Genomic DNA, 5,623 nt, shown 5'->3' with positions numbered 1-5,623 from the left:
TATTTTCCCAGTCCCATCCCTGGAAAGTATTGCATGTTCCTCATCATTTGGTTCACCGGAGGGCTCCATATAGCTTCATAGTTAGTCAGAATCTTTTCATCTGGCAATTCCGTGGCGAGTGCTACACAAGTTTCCTCAAATTTAAAACCACTAAGTTGAACTTCCTGGTCTTGTTCTTCTCCATTATCAATATTGGCTAAGGTGTTCACCATGTCGGGATCCTCGGCTACTGTAATTACCTTCCCTTCATGAATGAATTTCAGTTTTTTATGGAGACTAGAGGACACTGCCTTCGCATGATATAACCAAGGCCTTCTTAAGAGAATGTTGAAAGATGCGGGTATATCAATGATTTGGAAATCAATATCAAACTTCACCGGGCCAATCATTATAGCGATGGCAAAGATGCCAAGGATTTTCCTTTTGGTGTTGTCATATGCCCGTATGTTTGGTTTTACAGCCTCATCTCTTCCAGGTTGATGCCAATACTCCTTGCCGATCTTAAGGGTAGAACATTCAAAGTAGACTCATTGTCAATGAGAACCTAGGGAACCACCTTGTCAAGACATTCTATTATGATGTATAGAGCTTTATTGTGTTGGGCTCCTTTGGGGAGTTCAGAGTCTGAGAACATCAATGACTGTACCGCATAAGTTACTCCTAATATGTGCGAGAGATGCATCAGATCTATCTTGATTGGCACTTGCACATTGGTGAGAGACTTTAAGACTGCTTCACGGTGTGTGGAGGAGGCCATCAACAATCCCCAAATCAAGATATTAGTTTGGGACTTCTTGAGCTGAGCCAAGACTGGATTCTCCGTTTCTTTCTTCAAGCCACTGGTTCCTGCCTCATTAGTCCTTGACTGTTCTACCACTAGGGCCTTGCCCTTTTAGTCTCTTCCACTCTGAGTTTCCATCACATTATAGGTTTCTTCACGTTGATCTCTGTAGGATAACACTCTTCATCATCACTATTTGTTATGGTAATTATTCCTAGTATAGGATCATTATCCTCTTATGATTCTCCTTCCCTGCTAGGGGTGGGAAGTCAAGGTCCTCCGGTAGACACCTAATTTTGTCACCCCCTTTGGCTATGATGAAATGTGGATCTTGGTCCAATTTTAACCTTTTATATATGAAATAATCCAGTCAGAATGACCATACAAATGAAAAGTAATCAGAAACACAATTCCAACGATATATGGTACGTCAAAATTGGACCTTCGAATCTCCCATAATCTTCCCTGGAAAATTATATTTTTTCACGCACATGACACAACCAACTAGCCACCCTGCCTGCCAACCAGCAGCCTAGCCCCGCATGCCTGCCATGCGGGCTATCCAACCTCTCACAGACATTGCATGCCCATTGCATACCTCATGCGCCCCTACTGCACACCCTGCATACCCCCGCTGCATAGCCCACGATCCCTCGTCGCATACCCTGCGCACACCTGTAGGCCAATCCGTGCGCATCCGTAAGCCAGCCTGCACGTGCCTGCAAACCAGCCAGCGTGCACCCATAGACCAGCCCATTCATGCCTACAGGACAGCCTATGTGTAGCCATAAGCCAGCCCATAGCTAGCCTGCAAGAACCCGTAGGCCAGCCCGTGCACACCCTGCCTGCTAGCTAATGCACCCCCACATACTAGCCCTGCGCACCCGTTGCCTACCAACCTTGTGCACTCATGCCTTCTATATACCATACACCATTACCAACCTCCCGCATGCACCCATGCATGCCCTGTGCCCCCCTGCCCAGCCTTGTGTGCCGCCGTCAATGCCAGGATTTGAGTTCCACTGACTTGCACATTTTACACTGTCCTACTAGCATACCCTGCACCTTAACCTCCCATTGGCCCAAAAAATACTATTCTCACCTCATTGGCCCAAGAAAAGACTCACTATTCCTATTAGTCCAAAAAAATTATCTCCCACCCCATTGGCCCAACTTTTCATTTTTTCTTCCCATTGGCTTAAAAGAACCACTTTTTTCTACCATTGGCCAAGGGAATTCCCTTTCTCTCCCCATTGGTTCAAGAATCCTATAAATATCCCCCTCTCTTTGGTTTTTCAGACCAAGACAACCCCACAAGGTTCCAAGTCTCTCAGTGAGCATTCCCTTGGAGAAGCTCTCCCCTCTCTCCTCCTCCTCCTCCCCCTTGAGGTTTTTCAAGTCTTTGGAGAGGTTTTCATAAGATCCGAAGTGTTCTTCGGGCCTTTAAAACTCTTCAATCCTTTGCTTTCTTTGAGTGAGTTTTGATAGGAAAAATTCCCCCTTAGTCTCCCTCCCCCTTTTGAGGTTCGTTAAGCCTTTGGAGAGATCTTTATAAGATCTGAAGTGTTCTTCGGATCTTTGAAGTGTTATTCGGGCCTTTGAAGTTCCTCAATCCTTAGGATTAGCTTATCCCCAGTCTGCCAGAGTGCCACCTTAGCCTATCCCTCCTGTAGCCTATTCCCAATGGAAGCTCTGCCAAATTGACACCTCAGTAAAAATTCAGAAGTAACCCCTCCCTAGTGGAAGCTCTACCAAACTGATACCTCGGCCCAAACCCAATAGTAACCGTTCCTAGCCAGAATTCTATCCAAATATCACCACAGTCAACGTCTCTCATGAAATAAAGTTGGAGGTCAAGACCATCTTCCCCTAAACCAGGAGAATCTAAAAAATAGCTCGTGCCGGCACTAATCGGGGTCTCACCCCTCTTGAACTGAAAAAGGGGTCAAGCAAAGGTATAATTTCTTACCCAAATTAGGATAATGTAGAGTTTATATTGACCTCATTTTAGTGTATTTAATCTTTTAAATTCAATTAATGTACATATGTGTGATAATTTAGCCGCTTCCTGTATAAGGGTGTGGGGTATTGTTAAATGGTGAGGATGTTCATAATTGTTCTAGCATCCTCGGGGAGGTCCGCGCACTTCATGACGTTCTGAGATTAGATAATGATATTCCCACATTACACTTTTGCACACAATCACTCATGGTTCCACCACGCCGTGGCCAGTTGCTTAACCTCGTGTGTAGTCATGAGTAATGGGCAAGGAAGTCACCCTTTTGATCTTGTACCACGGGTATATCAAAAGGATAACGTACCTAGCGTCTATAGATCTTGTCAAGGAAGCCTTGTCGGTCCTATTGCATCCACTGCATGCTCGCATCATGTAGGAAATATATGGAGAACGTTAGGAACGCCAAAAGCTGATCTGTAGAATTTGTTTGCGGTCTTGAAAATGAATTTTCCTATGTTATATTCTAGTCATAAAGAAATGCTCTCCTAAGTGGGTTTCGGATAAAATGTGTCCTTCCTCCTTAGAGATGAAATATGGATGATTTGGTATACGCGATCCGGGTTGATTTTTGTCAAGGCCCTGTAAAATGCCGAAATATCCAAAAGACCCGAGGAAACTAGGCGGATGGTCACCTAGTGGGATAAGATTAAGGAAATCATGACTTTATTGGCAAAGAATGTATTAATAGGAATATTATGGTCAAACCATTTTTGTGTACCTCCCGCTTATGACATTGAGTGGACTAAGAGTGTCAACCCCTATCCTCTCCCTATCATTAAGTGGACTAACTTTGGATGGATCATTTGGTTTTTAATCTAGTGAATGTGTGAACAAAGGGGATGGGAATATAAGAATCCTAAAACAAGCTACTTTTTGGTTCAAGCACAATTCCACACCTCAAGTATCCTTTGCAGTCCATTTGGACACGTCAGGGTAACCGGTTGACTCGATTAAGTCCAGTATCACCTCCGTCGTCTCTTCGAGATTGTCTACCGTCAAGTGATTACAACCCAGTTCACATGGATCCACACTGTCTTGAATCACCCGAGCAAGTATGGGTCCATCCTGTAGAGACCTTGTAGATAGAAATGGGCGAGGTCAAGAGAGGAATGACTTAGATATTGGATGCACTCCAAAACCCTCCTAGGGCTGAACCAGCACAAGCTACGAGAGAGTTGGATCAGAACAGACCTTTAGGCCATCATGGGAATTCTTTCCGAGTTGACTCAAGAGAACCAGAGCAAGTTAGGCCAACCGATCAGAGAGGAGTTTTCACCTACCCATCCAAATGGTCAACGGGGAGCCTATTCTAGGGTCCCTCCTCCTAGGGTAGTGACTGAATGGAACCTCCAGAGATAGAGAGAAAGAAAAGTTTGGGACCAATTGAGGAAATTGGAAAATATGCTCCGATCAGGAAAGAGTTCAGAAAGCCAAGCAGTGGGTTCTGATGTAATGAATATTTTTTCTGGGGCAAGGATTCCCAAGAAGTTCAAATGGTAGACCGACAGGTTTGATGGGTCAGAGGACCCCAAGGCTCATCTCAAAGTGTTCCTTAGCATTGCCAAGTCATAGCAACTTGCGGACAACCAGATGGGATAAGCATTCATGTTAACCCTATCAGAACCAGCACTAAGGTGGCTAACCCAGTTGGAGTCTTCCCAAACCCAGAATTGGACAACGGTGGTGAAAGCCTTTACCAAGCATTACTCTTACAACACCAAAGTGGATGTAAAGTGTCAAAAGCTTGAGACGTTGAGACAATAGCCTAAAGAAGGATTCACCGCCTTTTTAATGAGGTTTAGGGATAAGGCTACCAAGATGGCAGATCGGCCTTCAGAAGCAGAGCAAGTAGAAATGTTGATTGAAAACTTGTCAAAGCCTTATTATGATGTCCTTTACTATCAACATCTGTAAACTTTTGATGCCTTGATAGCTATCAATACACGTGTGGAAAACAGAATCCTAAAGGAAGCTCAGTATCAAGGATCATCCCAAGATGTAGGCAAGAACACTAGAGTTGGATGGGAAAAGGGTCCCGAACCAATATGTAGGTGCGGTTCAATAGTTAGTCTCACCTGTCACCTCTTCACAACCATTCGTGATATAAGCAGATGCACCCTCTCAAAAAGCTCCTCGTCCAAGAAGTCATTTTACTGATTTGGGAATGCCCATGACAGCAGTGTATGAAAAGTTAAAGAAACAAGGATTGCTAGGCATGGTGGCTCCAAGAGTAATCAGCAACCCTCCCCTAGCTTGGTACAGAGATCATGAATATTATGCTTATCATACTTAGAAGGGGCACAACACTGAAAGATGCATAGGTCTCCAGCATGCGATCCAGGATTTGGTTGACAACGGGAGTATTGAAGTCAACGTAAAGCAATCTCCTAATGTTAATACCAATCCCCTCCCAGACCATGAAACCGTCAACATGTTGGCAACAATGAGTGATTGGAAAAATTGGGATCCTAAGTTCTATGATCCAACCCATTTTATTAGGGATGCAAAAAATACCAAGAAGAGAGGCATGTTGAATGGCAAGAGATGTTCTATCTGGTGCAAAGGTTGTCCCTTCCTTCAAAATTGGTAGGACACATCTGTGGATTCGTTAAGAATGTTTGTCAAGAGGAGTGCGACTCTTTTCAAAGGGTTGTTCACATCTATCAAATGGATAAGAACTTTTATCATCCCATGTTTTATAACCATGTGAAGAATTTAGATGAATAAAAAACAGAGAGTGATCCTACTCAACTCATTGAACCCCCCCAGGCTTAGAAGAATCACATGAAAGCCCGTGCTTACGGGAGAGCCATGAGTAAAAGAAC

The sequence above is a fragment of the Macadamia integrifolia genome, chromosome 6 (genome assembly GCF_013358625.1).
Source record: "Macadamia integrifolia cultivar HAES 741 chromosome 6, SCU_Mint_v3, whole genome shotgun sequence".
Lineage (NCBI taxonomy): Eukaryota > Viridiplantae > Streptophyta > Magnoliopsida > Proteales > Proteaceae > Macadamia > Macadamia integrifolia.
The sequence above is the reverse complement of the archived record's forward strand: the minus strand, read 5'-3'. Positions refer to the sequence as shown.